The sequence below is a fragment of the Nomascus leucogenys genome, chromosome 3 (genome assembly GCF_006542625.1).
Source record: "Nomascus leucogenys isolate Asia chromosome 3, Asia_NLE_v1, whole genome shotgun sequence".
Taxonomy (NCBI): domain Eukaryota; kingdom Metazoa; phylum Chordata; class Mammalia; order Primates; family Hylobatidae; genus Nomascus; species Nomascus leucogenys.
In genome coordinates, this window is record NC_044383.1 from 114,667,149 (window position 1) to 114,683,774 (window position 16,626).

The window sequence follows — 16,626 nt, forward strand, 5'->3', positions numbered from 1 at the left end:
CATTATTTTTTTTTTTTAACACGTATTATGCCATGAATTCATAGGGAATAGGTTCCAGCAGCTCAGGCTCCTTCCCGTTGGTTCTCACAAAGTGTGCTTCTCTGGGTGGAGCAGGCTGGCGCTTTAGTTGAACCCAGGTACCTTTCTCTTTGGCTTCTTTCTTTTTCTGATCATTTTCCTTCATGCGTTTCAGGAAGCTATCTCGGCTCTTAGAGTGCTTAATGTGCTCAATATGCACATTAATTCTCTTGGCAAGAATCTTGCCCTTAACTTGTTTGTTTACAACAGTGCCAACAGCATGCTGGGTAACATTGTAGACTCTTCCAGTTTTGCCATGGTAACACTTGTGGGGCATTCCTTTTTGAACAGTACCCATTCCCTTGATGTCTACAATATCACCTTTCTTATAGATTCGCATATACGTGGCCAAAGGAACAACTCCATGTTTTCTAAAAGGCCTAGAGAACATATATCGGGTGCTTCTCCTCTTTCCCTTTGTGTTTGTCATTTTGGTGAATTACTGGAAGATGGCGGTTCCGGCCGAAAGGCGTACGTAGATATTTTGAATAAATGCTCAGGGAAGGTGTTGTTAGATACACCCATCTGTATTTGATGGATGCTGCTAAATTACCCCCTACGTTGTGTGTTCCAACTTACACACCAAACAACAGCATATAAGAATTGCTGTTTCCAAAACCTATGCTAATATAGGGCCACATCAAATTTCTGGATATTTGACAATCTTAGAGGTGAAAAAAATGACATTTCTTATAATTTTAATTTGCATTTCTCTGTTATAAGGATTATTGAGCCTCATTTTAAAAATGTGCTTAAAGGTTTATATTTCCTTTTCTGTAAATGGTTCATATCTTACCAACACTATGAATTTTGGGTAGCCACTTAAACCTCTGAAAAGCATTCCATGTTTTCTAAGGAGACTTAATCACCCAAATTAGTCTGTAAACGGTGCTATTTGAAAAAACATGAAGTGAAATGGAAACTTCAGGCAGTTGTGGGGAGAACATTCTACTGGGCAAAAGTAAGCAACAAAGAGATAGTTTAGCCTTGTCTAAATGTCTTTGAAGTGCTCTTTTATTAATCAAAAAAAAAAAAAAGATTAGAAAATTAAAACAATTGGCAAACAGCATTGGTTTTCGTGTCAAGGACCAGAGCCCGCCCTCAAGTCCCCTCTCCCCTAGGCCTTACATTAAGGCCTTTCATTCTTGCCCAGCTACTCGCTCCTCTAGATAGTGTAGAAAAAGGCTAATATACATAAGCTTGGGAGTCAGATCTCTCTTCCATGAAACTAACAAAAGTATAACACAGTCCACAAACAAGGATTCACAAGAGGGATTCACTTCTAAGAGTCAACTACAAGATTAGTAATTTAAGACGATATATACAGAATGGTTTACACATGAAAGAGAGCTAGACAGCTGGTTTTGGTCACTACTGCAGTAATAACAAAAGATTACCAAAGCACAAATGGTCTGTACTATCATTCTAAAGAGAAGCCATCAGAAAAGAAAGCTTAGAAAAATGGTTCAGAAGAGACCACAGTGGACACCAACACTCAGTAGCTATAAGCCCAACATGTAAATAACAAGAAAAACTAAATCTCCAGAGATCTCTGACTTCCAAACTCAGACCGATCTAGGAGTCATCAAAAGTCAGATCTCAAGTGTTAACTCCATATTTGAATAAATATCAGAAAAGACAAGTGAAGATGAATACTGCTAGACATGTCTTCAAAATACTTCACAATGTTCTTTACAAAATTTAAAGTTTAAATATGCAAAAGATAGTTCTGGAATGAAGTAAAGCAGGTAGACTTTCCTCCCTGAATTCCCTCCACTCTGTCAGGTTAAATCCTTCTAGCCTTGGGACCACAGTCACCTCATTTTTCAATACATTGCCTACCTCCTTTTGCAGCTCCCTCTTTCATCATTTTATCTCCGTCCACCTTCTTTTCCTTCAATGGTGGTGGGATCAGCATTGACTAGGGATCTGTAGTCCAACATCTAACCTCCTCCTAGACCCCATACTCACCTCAAGTAAACTATTTTTCAAATAGGTAAACATTTGCATGTTATCAAATGCAGCTTCTAAACAAGTCCACAGCCCTCCCATCTACAACTATATGGCCACCCATAAGCCCTACTACATAGGAAACTGGACACCAGTGCCCATAAAATATACCTAATTATTTCTGGCCCTGTATACTTGTACTCTACCAAACACCTATCTCGTTTCTCCCACACAGTGGTGAGCTTCCAAAGAATAAAAGTGCGTCCTCATACATAATGAAAAGTATCTTCAAACTAAACTTGTGCAAAAATGGTAGTACAATCTGTACTATTCAGCCTCTACTATATCCTGAGCAGAACAACTGAGGATAGTCAGAGGCATATAAAGGGTTAAGGGAAAAAGTCTAATTCATTCAGTCGATGGACCCCTGCATCTTCATGGCTCTAATTAACACAGCCAGTACATTAATATAGTATCAGTTAAAGAATAATCAGGAAACTTAATGACTAATTGAGAAGAAAAACTAAGATTTATTGTAAAAGGAATCTGAATTTGTATAGCACTGGTGAAGCGCAAACATATGTGTACTTTTATCAGAACTGTAAAGTTCAGAACTTTAGTAACTGGTTACCATCTTAAAATAAAGCTGACAAATCAAGTTAAAATAACAAGATAACATAGTACACTTCACAACAAAAAAATACCAAAAACAATAAGATTAATTATTTAAAATGGTAGCAGACAGGAACATTGAGGTCATTCTGAAAAACAGAATTTTCTTGGAATTTCACATGGTTATCAGTACACCATCTTTAAATATGCTCAGTCTAAATCAGTAATAAGCACCACACCACAGATTACTGAAACACACATCTTTATGATTCTGTCTGCAAGGTACCTGGAGGAGGGAGAGGTAAGAAGGAGATGAGGGAAGAGGGGTGAGGAAGTGAATTGAGAAGAAGAAAAGAAGGAGGGAATAAGGGATGCGGAGACTAAAAATAGAGGAGGAAAGAAGAGAGGAAAGGGGAAAGAGGAGGAGAAACGAACTGGGAAAAGAAAAGTAAAATTATCATAATTATAATCCAAAGGTACAAGTTGTCTGGAGCCTGGATTTGAGGGAACACTAGATTAGGGAGCAAGTATAGTCATCCAAGTGGCATAGACCAAAACGGTGAGGTTGGGGTGAAATGCAATAAAGTAGAAAGATCTGTTATTAAACTAAATAGACCTTAATACTTGAAGGTGAGGCAGAGAGAGGGAAGGAATTATGACTCCCAGGTTTCTGATATTAATCACTAACTGAGTCAAAGCTAGTAGGGAAGGCTGGAGGAAGAAAATACAGATTTGTACAGGAATGTAATGATTTCAGTTTGCTATGCCTGGGAAATAAGCAAATAGAGATATGGAAAGAGTGAAAGATTCTAGGGCTTGACAGAGACACTCTCCTAGACCAGATTTTTTTTTTCTTTGGTTTTTGAGATGGAGTCTCACTCTGTTGCCCAAGCTGGAGTGCAATGGCACAGTCTTGGCTCACTGCAACCTCCGCCTCCCAGGTTCAAGCAATTCTCCTGCCTCAGACTCACGAGTAGCTGGGACTACAGGCACATGCCACCACACCCGGCTGATTTTAGTACTTTTTGTAGAGACAGGGTTTCACCATGTTGGCCAGGCTGTTCTTGAACTCCTGACCTTGTGATCCACCTGCCTCGGCCTCCCAAAGTGCTGGGATTACAGGCGTGAGCCAGCACTCCTGGCCTTCCTAGACCAGAATTTATTCAGGCTCTTCTAAGCCCATTTCTCAAATAGGCCCCAAGTATGCCAGATCTGAATAGCCCAATGTTAGCAAAATCCTGCTTATCTATCAGTTTAGTGAGAATCCTCCAACCTATTATATATCTGATCTAATTCCTCATTCCCTCGATTCCCATCCCCAGGTGATATATCTCATCACCCTGGCTTGCCTTTAGCAAGAATCCTGTTGGGTCTGTCTAACCAGAATCCCCTTTTTCCTCTGAGATTTCCTCTTAGTAATTTTCCATTCACTGACCCCCAACCCTGCTTCTGTGGCTATAAATCCCCACTTGTCCATGCTGTATTCAGAAGTAAGCCCAGTTATATGCTGAGCCCTCTTTCCCTCTATTACAATAGTTCCTGAATAAAATCTGTTTTTTGTTGCTTTAACTACTGTCCAGCTCTGGTTTTCTTTAACAGGCTCAAAGAGAGGTCAGGACTGGAGTAACGAATTTAGAGTAATGAATGAGTTTATAGACGGTAAGTAAGAGATAATGATTTCCCAGGTTGAGCCAAGCAGAATGTCCAGAAAAGTAGAAGAAAAAACAGAAATGAAATTATGAAGAAAAGGGAAGTAGTTTCCTAAGGAGCTTGTTGCCAAAAGAGTATTTACTGTCCATTCAAAGAACAATAGATCTTCCTCCAAAGCCAGGATTTTCACACGCCATTTACATGAGCAGGTGAAATTATTGAGGGAAAAGATAAGAATTCGAGTCTCAACTCTTTATGTATAAAATAATTCATTGGACTGCTAGGAAAATTAATGTACATATATTCCACATTTATATACAATACCATAAATATACTTACATATAAAGTATGTGTGTAGAGTATATATATAATTTCTGGCACACACTGATGCTCAAAAAAATGAGAGCTCCTTTCTATTATAGAATAAAAGGGCCAGGTGCGGTAGCTCATGCCCGTAATCCCAGCACTTTGGTGGGAGGAAAGCTTGAGCCCAGGAGTTGGAGACCAGCTGGGCAAAATAGCAAGACCCCATCTCTACTATTTTATTTATATATATATATATATATATAATTTATATATATAACATATATAATAGTATATTATATAAATACTATATAATAGTATTTATTCTCACCCTTTCTTTTATATATATGAAGGTATATATACACTTACATATGAAGTATATTTGTATAATATGCTTATATAGCTGCTTCGTGACTTTTCAGCTTCGGGCATCATCTACTGTATTAGTCCCTTTTCACACTGCTCTAAAGAACTTTCCTGAGACTGGGTAATTTATATAAAGTATATATATATACACACACATATACTTTATATGTGTGTGTATATATACTTACACATATATATGAAAGGATGAGAATAAAAATGAATTAAATGCATGTAGTTCTAATTACAGTATACATTTTTCTTCCTAATATTTGACCAACTTTTAGAAGCAAAGCAATGGCAATTATATATTTGATTTTTTAAAATGTTTTGAGTTTTCTTCTTTTGCCTTAGGAATGTATAGTGATATTTACATTATCATTATAGCTGTATGACAAGATAAACCATATTAACAATAAGACTGCTTACTGTCATTGGTGGAGTCCACCAAATAATGACTATTGGATGGGTAACAAACTGCTCACGATGCTGAATTCTTTCGCCTGTTTTCTTTTGTTTTTGAAACTGAGCAACAATTAACCTCGATAGGGTTGCTAGAAAATTCCATGTGTATAGGCCTAACATGTTCCATCTTGTATAGGTTAAGACTGGGCCAGGTTTTTTCACTTAGAATCCTACACTGGCCTCCCACCAAAAGGAACGTTAACTGCAGAATCAGATCCAAGAGAAAAAGAAAAAAAAAATCTACCATTCTCTAAGTAATGGTGATGAACTCACCTATGACTTTGCAACCTGCACTTCTCACTAATGTTCTGAGATGTCTGGCTGGATAAGCGATTTCCAGATAAACAAGAGAAGGGGTAAAACCTCTTTCAGAAAACTCCCTCAATTAGCAATCACCTTCATTTAGCAGCAGCACCTCTACCATGCCAGCTGCAGGGGGAATTAATTAAATTTAATAGAAGCCATGGGGGAAGTAATTAAATTTAATAGAAGTCATGGATTCCAAATGAAGATAAACTGTATTTGTAATCAGACCTACTGTGTCACTTACTCCCAGGTCTGTAAAAGCATGAGCCAAGTACTGTACAAACCACTTTCCACAGAAACACCAAGTTTCTGGATCACTCTCTCATTCTCACTTCAAAATGTAGAATAATTGATACGGCATGCTATGGAAAGCATTCCTAATTTTTTAAAAATTCTTTCTGCAAAATAAAAAGTCTGTGACACTGTTACATGTCAATTATGTGTAAACGAGCAGATCTGAATAGCACAGAAGCCGTAGCACAGACAAGAAGTAATGAGAGGTTGGCATGTTTGCTTTGGGAAGGAAAACTAGCAGCCCATTCATCTAAATGCAGTTATGTTTCAATTTAACTAAATTACAAGGTTTGAAATTAGCAATGCTTCAAGCGCTCTGGGCTACCGCTCCCACCGAACACTTCATCTTTAATACCTGCTCCAGCTTGCAAATAAAACTAAGGAAAACAGTAGGGGAAAAATGCTCAAAACAGCTTTTCTAACAACTGCAATCTTGTATTTTTACCCCTCAGAATATCTAAAGCTTAAACAAGACAAAGTTAAGTAATACTTTTTCTTTTCAAAACTATACAGTATATTCTACTGCATAGTTACTTAAATTTTTATCTTATTTATCATAATAAAGTGTAAGCTTCTTAAGGACAAGGATGATCCCAGTTTCAAGTTTCCTATTTCTAAAATACTTAGCACAGTGCTTTGCACATGGTGAGGGGGTAAGAAAATGTTTATCATCCCACTTTAATGAAAAAAAAGATAGCATCACTCTCTATGAAATCATTACCAACACTAAAAGCAGCTACTGGTTTGAATAAGCAAGCTGTTATCTTGGTTGGTAGTGAAGAGCCCTGCCAGAATGCCAAGATTTCTACCTGACCTGTGAAATAACAAAAATCCTATTTTGGAGTTATTTTGAGGATTAAATTATATGCAGTTTATTAAAGTACTTTAAGAGAAAATAATAATAGCTAACATATAACAAGTCTCCACCATATGTCAGGCACCATGCTGAGCACTTTACATAGATCATCTCATTAAATGCTCACAAAACCACTAGGAGTTGGCTCCTTTTTTTATCTCTAACCTACAGTAGAAGAAAGTAAGATTTAGAGATGTTACATAACTGATCTAGAGATCCACTAAATAATTAGTGGTCAGACCCAATAACTAATGAGTGGTGAGATCTGACCCATGCTTAATCTATTATGAGTGCTTAAAGTAGCGGGAAAGCTGTGGCCATTTTTGAGTGTGCAGATTCAAAACCATGCCTTTTTTGTTTTTTTTAGATGGAGTCTCACTCTGTCACCCAGGCTGGAGTGCAATGGCGTGATCTTGGCTCACTGTAACCTCCGCCTACTGGGTTCAAGCAATTCTCCTGCCTCAGCCTCCTGAGTAGCTGGGACTACACGCGTGTACCACCAAGCCCAGCTAATTTTTGTATTTTTAGTAGGGATGGGGTTTCACCATATTGGTCAGGCTGGTCTCGAACTCATCACCTTGTGATCCGCCTGCCTTGACCTCCCAAAGTGCTGGGATTACAGGTGTGAGCCACCACGCCCGGCCCATGCCTCCTAAAGATAAGAAATGCCTGTAGCACAAAAGCAAAGGCCTCTTTTTATTTGGAAACATTGGGGCCAAATAAACATAATAAAATACTCCATGACTCAGAAATATCCTTCTTTATGCTGTGGCAAACACAAATGTCTTGTTCACATGGCCAGCCACCAGCCATGTTGGATGCCCCTTTATGCATTTCACCTCTAACGCATGTACACGCTATACTGACTATCCCAGTAGATGATGGCCCACTATTCATGCCAGCGTCCTTAGGGCCTGCCATGTTACAGATGCTATAGATACTTCACGAATGCTTCTGATCCAAATAAAGAACTATTCATTTTTTATAACCTTGGTTCTGGAGTTCTGGAGAGATAATAAATGATGGCTATTTATAATTATTAACTCATCTGAGTATATAATTCCAACTGTTTAGCTGTTCTGCAAAGAATGTTTGGTCTTTCCATTTCACACCCTCTCTCAATTAAGCTGAGCTGTAACCAAGTTCCCCTATACATATTCCTATTATAGAACTCATAACATTTTTCTGCCCACTCACATCCTCCTCTGCTAAACTATAAAGATCTTACCTTATTCCTCTTTTATCCTCAGCACTCAGCACAAAGCATGCCACATTAGGCACTAAATAATTACTGGAAATAATTTATGCACAAGGCTTTGTATTAATAAGATGCTAGCTCCTTACCAACGGGTATCAAAGATTTTCTAATCTGTTTGGGATGAGACACAGACAAGAAATTATGAATACCATTTACAACTTAAGCTCTAAACACTGACCAAGCACAAAAAGTACTAGCCAAGCAGAGCATTTAAGAGGGGTTATCTAACAAGATATTTTGCCTTCTCTAAGTGGCAAAGATGACATCAGCTTCTTATGTGTTACTGTCCAATGCCATGCCAGTTTTGTTTGTTTGTCTGTTTTTGTTTTTGTTTTTTTGAGATGGAGTCTCGCTTTGTCACCCAGGCTGGAGTGCAATGGCGTGATCTCGGCTCATTGCAACCTCCGCCTCTTGGGTTCAAGCAATTCTCCTGCCTCAGCCTCCTGAGTAGCTGGGACTACAGGCACCCACCACCACGCCTGGCTAATTTTCCCCCCCTCCAAGTAGAGACGGGGGTTTCACCATGTTGGTCGGGCTGGTCTCAAACTCCTGACCTTGTGATCCACCCACCTCAGCCTCCCGAAGTGCTGGGATTACAGGCATGAGCCACCGTGCCCGACCCGCCAGTTCTATAAAATGTGTTTAAATGTTTGCACTCAAATGATTTTTTAAACATAGCAAACACACATGCATCTGGAAAGGGCTTCACAAATCTCATACTGTACACCATTGAAAAACAGACTTATTTAAAACCCTTTTAACATTTTCTTCCTTCATCTGTATCACCTGATATTATTTAAAAGAGCTCAATACCTATACTCATGTATTATTTTATGAGAATTTACTATTTTGCTCACTCATGGTATCTGATATCAACCTCTATAACCATTCTTAACACATCTAGAAGGACACTTTTTTTCAGGGCTCTACCTCATTCTTAAATGCTGCTTTTTTCTCCAGAAGGGAAACCTGGATAAAAAAATGAAGGAGAAAAAACAGTAGAAAATCCTAGAAGAAATTCTAATAAAATAATCTCATCTCTGCTCTCTAGGTAAAAACAATGATTTTTTTTCCTAAGGTGCAATTTTTTTAATTGACTATTAACCAAGGGTAGGAATAAATATATAATACTTGCATGTGAATTAGGTGCTATGTTAACTTAGTAACTGAAAAGTCTAACACATTCACACTTAGGCTATTTTTGCCCATATGCTTACTTTGTGAGATAAAACTATAGTAGTACAAAAATCAGACAGAGAACTCTACAAGCTGGTTGGGTGTGGTGGCTCATGCCTGTAATTCCAGCACTTTGGGAGGCCGAGGCAGAAGAATTACTTGAGGCCAGGAGTTTGAGACCAGCCTGGCCAACATGGTGAAGCCCCATCTTTAATAAAAATGCAAAAAAAAAAAATTGCCAGGCATAATGGCACACGCCTGTTATTTCAGCTATTCGGGAGGCTGAGGCACCAGAATCACTTGAACCCAGGTTGGGGGCGGGGGCGGAGGTTGCAGTGAGCTGAGATCACGCCATTTCACTCCAGCCTGGGTGACAAAGCAAGACTGCATCTCAACAAAAAAAAAAAAAAAAAAAAAAAAAAACAAAAGAAAAAGAACTGTATAAGCAGAGAAATGATATTAATACTTTGACAGTGGAGAAAAGTATGCCACCTGCTTAAACCATATTTGTGTCTAAGGATGTGCACACAGTTATGACAATGAGCAAGATCACTATTAAGAAATTCGCTGTGAAGCATTATTGTACTCAATTTATTTGAAAATTAAAAACAAATTATCTTCTTCTCTGTAATAGCAATTTAATTTATCCAAGCTGTTAATGAACCAATTAAACAAAACCGCTTGTTCTAATGCATGAAAGAAATTCTCCTCTTAGAAATATATACCAAAAGAACTTTTACATATAAGTATAATTGCTTTATCGTACACAATAACCTTCCCTGCCCCAAACCAACGATACTCAAAGTGAGGGTTTTTCAGGGCCCTCCTGGGGTCTGTGAGGTCAAAACTATTTCCATGTCATATTAAGGCATTACTTACCTTTTCCACTGATGGTGCAATGAAACTCTTGGTTGGTAAAACTGTTGATTCCTTTAGCAAGAACCAAGGCAGGGGCAACAAATTTTACTGGCAGTCATTTTACTCTTCACTGACATGCAATCATAGTAAATAGAATGCAGTTTCACTTGACAATATCTTCGATAAACATGTAAAATTAATTTTTAAAATCACAATTGTTGAGCATGTCATTTTAATATTCTGTATGTTGAAGGAAAATATACATAAAGCATTTCTGTTGCATATCAAAATAAGATGGGTTGGTTATCTCAAGGAAAGCACTTATGAGACTGAGACACGAGCTGAACTAGCCACTCTTTTCATGAAACGCCATTTTTACTTGACTGATTCACTGAAGACAAACTCTTCCCAAGTGGTCATGACCAACATTTAAAATGAGAAAAGGAGTAAGCCTGTCACCTCAAGAAAAATAACTGACAATGTCTGTTGCCAATGACAAAATTTGAGCTCTTAAGCCAAAACGGTATACTAAAAAATTTAATCCACCATCCTGAGCTTGACAGCTTTCCAACTCTTAAAATACTTTGATATTAAAAATCTGATTGTTTGATACATAATGAAATATGCCAACGTGGGGAACATCTAAATAACTTAGCGACTTGATATTTTCCAATTGACCAATACATGATGTTACTAAATCATGCATAGGTAAAAGATCCACCCAAACTACAAAACACACCAATGTATTTTAACAAAACAGAGTACAAATTGCTCACTGATAAAGTTTTAGATTCTGATTCAAACTCTTAAGAAACTATAATCTGCAGACTTTTGGTATAGTATCAAAGAAGGATATACACAATTATTTGAAAAGTCTATAAAACACACCTCCTGTTTCCAACCACATATCTGTGTGGGGTGAGTTTTTTTAATACATTCAAACAAAACAAAATATTATGAGATTGAATGCAGAGGAGGTACAAAAATTTAGTCTTCTAATAAGCTAGAAACTGAAGATTTGCAAAATATGTTTAAAAAAAGCCTCGGTAACTTTTTTTTGTTTGTTGTTTATTTTGGAAATGTAGGGGTTTTATTTCCTGCAAAAACACATTTTATGCTAACATGTAATGGGTTTTTAATTATTGGTTTTCTAATCTCTCGGTTTTAATTTCTTATACGGTAAATATTGATAGACATAATCCACATAAACATACGTTATTTTAGACTGTCAGTAATAATTTTAGGAGCATAAATGGGTACTTGGACTAAAAAGTTTGGAAACCACCGAACTAGGTCTAGCTATCTACATTATAGCATGGTTTTCAATAGAATTTTTACCACAATCCTCTAATAAGATGAAACTATGCTTTTCATATATACACATAAAGAAAACCTACCAAATGCCAAGCACCATGTTTATTCTTCAGGATGCAAGATAAATATACTTTATTTTTGCCCTCAAGTTGCTTATAGTTTTGTAAAAAGATATGCTAGTCATTCTAGAACTATTTGAGGACAGGCCACGTGGCAGCTTGGGCCCTCTCCTACAGTCTCCAGCACTGTTCTACTTGTTCAAATGCTTCTTACAGTTCTAGTGCCACCTTTCATCTCTGCTTATCTTATTTCATGTGTTTTCATTTTGGTCCCCTTTCACTTTCTCTGTATTTCCCAACTCGCATATAACAGGTCATCCTTCCCCTTAACTAAACATGGTCATCCGAGTCCTCTCTTCTTTTCACTTAAAATATACACAAGAGCATTTGGTACTTTTTCCCCAGTTAATAAGTTGCTGGTTGTTGACTGTGTCTTCACTTCCAAACAGGCTTTTAGGGATGCATTACATTCTCTTTATAAGCTTTCAATAATCAAATATTTTGATACGGTAAAATTATATACCTATACAACCTAAGCTTCAATCGCTGGGGAAAATAATCCAAGCTTACTTTTCTTAAATTCACATCCCACAAGTATAATGAGGCAAACCATGCAAGACACAACAAGCTCTTTAATTGAGTGCTCATTTCCAAATAATGAGCAACACCTACTGAAAAATCACAGCAAAATTCCAAACTGATCATGATTAGTCAATACCTTATTCCTTCACTGTCCAACACCAGGGAGGAACTGAAAAATGAAAACAAGCACACTATAGATATATGACCATATTTTCATATTGAGGTAATTAATTGGGCCATATTCTATAAAATTTGTGTTGTTATTGCTATATAGGTCTCCTGTTTTGGATGGAAAACAACCTTAAATTGGCTTCCGGAAATGGCTACTCTCCAACCACTCTTAATTCCTATTAACTCTTCCTCTGCCTAGTCAGCATAATGTGATTAAGAATAAAGATCTACATAGTCAGAGGAACTTTGGTTCCAACTTCACTGTGTCACATTGAGCACTCAATTTCCTTAAGCCTATTTCCTCAGAGTTAATAACAGCTGACCTGCAGATTTAGTGATTAAATGCTATCATGAAGGTACGTAAATAACATTGTGTCAATCACCTTATAACCACTTTGAAAATGCTAGCTATATTGGTCTAATCAAAATACCACTACTGTAGACAACTGTATATATTTCCATTTTCCTATGGCAGAATCTGAATATTACAAACAGTCATTCCATTTCTGAATGGAAATAGACAAATATACAGGGGGGATGGGATGAGACATGTGAAATATCCTACTCTGAGAAGAGCAGAGAATTGGGACTCAACTGCATAGGCTCTGGATCTCCCAACATCTGCACCCCTTAGCTCCAGCCCAACCCTTTGCTGGACCCATAACTTTGGACAAGTAGATAAATTTTAGCTTGTGTTGCCTTAGGAATTAGATTACCTACCTCATGAGGTGTTACGAGGGTAAATAAGCTAACGATTGTAAAGGGCCAAGCTCAAAGCTTGGCACAAAATAAATCCTGAAGAAATGTTAACATTATTTTTGGTTGCCTTTGGAGTGTTTCTTCTACAATTCATTTACCTTAGTTTGTAGATGAACAAATTTAAGGAAGCACCTCCAAAAACACTCCTATAGAAATGCTTCGAAAGAAATCCATATACTCTGATAAAGTTTGGCAAGAGGATATATAATGTGGCAAAAACAAAATAGCCACCTTGTAAATGTGCTTTTATAATAAGTAATAAAACTTTGGAATTTGGGATGTATCCAAGCTCTATATTGGTGCTACTCTACCCAAGCTGCATGTAAGAATCACATGGAGAAACTGAAAACTATGATGCATGCAGGGCACCAACTTAGTATGCTGAAAACTGATACATAAGGAAGAAAATTGTTCCACCTTGCCATTATAAACTGTGGTTCCAGGTAATCAAATAGCCCTGGCAGGTAAAGCAAAGTTCTTCCATAGAACATAATTCCAGATCCTCTAGGATAAGGAAAAACAAGACACAAAACACAATAATATATGGATATATAATAAGAAAATCCTCATTTTGCAGCCCTTAATGGAATAAAGCAACAGCAATGGTCTTCAATGAAGGGCAAAACCTTTAGTTTTAAGAGACCTCTGTCCCTTGCCCCTTCAGCCAAGTGAGGACATAGCCAGAAGACAGCTTCTATGAACCACAAAAAGGGCCCTCACCAGACGCCAAATCTACTGGCACCTTGACTTTGGATCTCCCAGCCTCCAAAACTGTGAGAAATACATTTCTTTTGTTGATCAGCTACCCAGCCTCTGGTATTCTGTTATAGCAACCTGAGCAGACCAAGACAGTTCAGATGCTGCTAGGCAAACTTTGATGATGATTTAAAAAGAGTTATCTAAATAGCAAAGATTTGTGATGTAATAATGAAACATCTCAAATACACAGGCTTTAGGCCAGGATAATGCTAACCAGCCATCTTTTTGCTTTATCAATACCTTATTTAAAAACATTTGTTATTTATTTGTATTGCAATATGATTTACATACCATAAAATTCATCATTTTCAAATGTACAATGCAGTGGACTTTAGTGGATTTACAACCATCATTATTGTCTAACTCCAGAGCATTTTCTGGAAGGAACCCCATACCTGTCAGGAGTCACTAATTATCCTTTAAAGAGATATACCTAATAAAAAATGTTATATTTACTAATAGAGGTATCTCAGCACTATTCTTTTGTGTAGATTCATACTTTCACCTGGTATCATTTACCTTCTGCCTGAAGGAAATCCTTGAATATTTCTTGTAATGTGGGTCTGCTCATGATAAGTTTACTCAGCTATTTTGCTTTACTTTTTGAAAGCTATATTAACTTCATACAGAATTATATAACCAGCCATCTGTAACTGAAGAAATTATTTTACGGTTCTCCTTTTACTCCAAATTGACTACTCTGAAAAATAAGGATTCCTGTGGGGATTAAATGTAGGGCTGTATATAAAAGCCTTTTGCAAAGAGTCAGTCTCTAAGTAGAAAATATTAAATATTTTAAAAGGCAATTAATAGCATATAAAACAAACTATTCTAAGTAACTCAGAAGCTTAGTTTTTCTAGCTCCTAAATGATGTTAATTATATATCAGAAAAATAATAAAACTTATTTTATATAAAATTATTACGTGATTCAGACTTTCCGTTAATTCAAACAGGTGTTGCCCATAAGTCATCTAAATTAGCAAGTTTTTACTGCAATGCTATTAAGTTGCACAGAAAAAAAATTAAATAGATCCAAAATGGGTATATTTGCTGATTTGAAATCTCATTATAAATTCTTATCATTAAATACACTCATTTTCTTCTTAGTTCATGTTAATTCTCTGCTTTCTGGACCTTGAAAGCAGGTATACTGCAGGTAGAAAACTACCATTCCCACTTAGGGGCTACAGTAAGATATTCTCTGAATTTGGAAAGAAGCTCCCCTTTTAATACTGAAAACAGTTAAAATTAAAGCATAAGCAGCATATCCTACTTCAAAAATGATCTATCAATCTATATATGAGCTCAGAAGCAAGTGACCTGACTCCAGAATCAGATTCAAATCCCAGCTCCTCCACTTATTTCAGAGTGTGATTTGAAGAAAGTTAGTGCACATTTCTCTACCTCTCCTTCCCTCTTGTTTTAATAGGGAGACCAACAGTCGTAAATACATTTGTAATATTCACACTCTAATGTCTTAAGTAATAATTAATGGGAGGGTGAAGATATACAAGTCATTTTAGAAGAGAGAGAAACATAATTTTTGGTGGTATTTGTCCAGCACAGTTAAGAGTTAGAAAACACTTTCCTCCTAGAGATGGCTATCAGGTACCTGGATAGAAAATATGTCCAGAGACAATTTATACAGCAACCACAATACTTTTGAACACCTAATTTAGGAACACCTAATCCAGGGCTGGTTCATCTAAGACCCATATAATCTATAATGTGATCCCCCAGCGTGAAATCAGCCATCAAAAGAAGTTAATAGACAGAATCAGGGAATTATCACAATTATTCATGATAAGTCGGTCTCTTTTCAGTTTGTTTTATCATGAATCAGGCTCCTTAAACAGATAAATCAAAATGTTAACCCTGCAAAATTCAAGATCCAGCAGTAGAATGGGGTGACATCATTGATACTCTGAAAATCTGCCCTGACAAACTCTTGTTATGAGATCATAACTATTTTTCAACAAACAGACTTAAAGTACCCACCATGTGCCAGGCACTATGAGTATAATAAAGACACAATTCCTGCCTTCACATTCCAGCCAGGGAGGCAGAAGCCCAAATGCACTTGAATATGAAACCGGCATTATGACAAGTTACAAACCAAGGGTTACAGAACAAAAAGGTATCAGAAATATTTATAGATTCAACAAAATTTGTTAGTAGGAATCAAATGTAATTATTTACCCTGAGTAAAAAAAGAAAATGAGTAAAACCATATCAGGAGTAACTAATAAAATACTAGATACTCTTTAATGCAGCACAAAAATGACATAAAAAAAGGAAGGCAAAGTACCAAAACACTCTGAAGTTATGCAGTCCCTCAAGTATGGAAGATAAGATAACTATAATTACCATATTCTAAACAAAAGACACAGAGATTACATAATTTAAGGTTGAAGTACCATATACTTTTATTTATATATATTACTAAACTAAAAGTATGATAGTTCTGAACTTGGACTACAGACAACTGCCTGGGTCTTTTCAGTTTTTAAGCAAACATTAGATGAGATTCAAAGTTCTACTTGCAACTGTCACAGAGAAAGAAAATGTCCTTCATTGTCTTTTTACATATAGAAAGAGAGAAGAGCATTCATTTATTCACTTCATGTGTGGTTTTATAATTTCCTCTTTAAAGGTAAGTCTAAATTTGAAAAATACATTTCCCAAAATGTTTCTATGTCCCTTTCTTAAAGACTTGTGTTTCAATAACAACTCCCAACCCACCCCTGTAATCCAAATCCTATTTGGTCCTGCAGTGAAGTCAAATGTAGGATCCTGACATCAATTTGTTGC

At 36.8% G+C, this 16,626-nt stretch overlaps 1 protein-coding gene and 1 pseudogene across 10 annotated transcripts in view; both read right to left on the reverse strand.

Moving 5' to 3' along the window:
- The window catches only part of PTPRK (protein tyrosine phosphatase receptor type K), a 554,088-nt gene that overhangs the window by 473,917 nt on the left and 63,545 nt on the right, over window positions 1-16,626 (reverse strand). The window lies entirely within an intron of this gene.
- LOC100595889 lies at window positions 26-820 on the reverse strand (annotated as a pseudogene).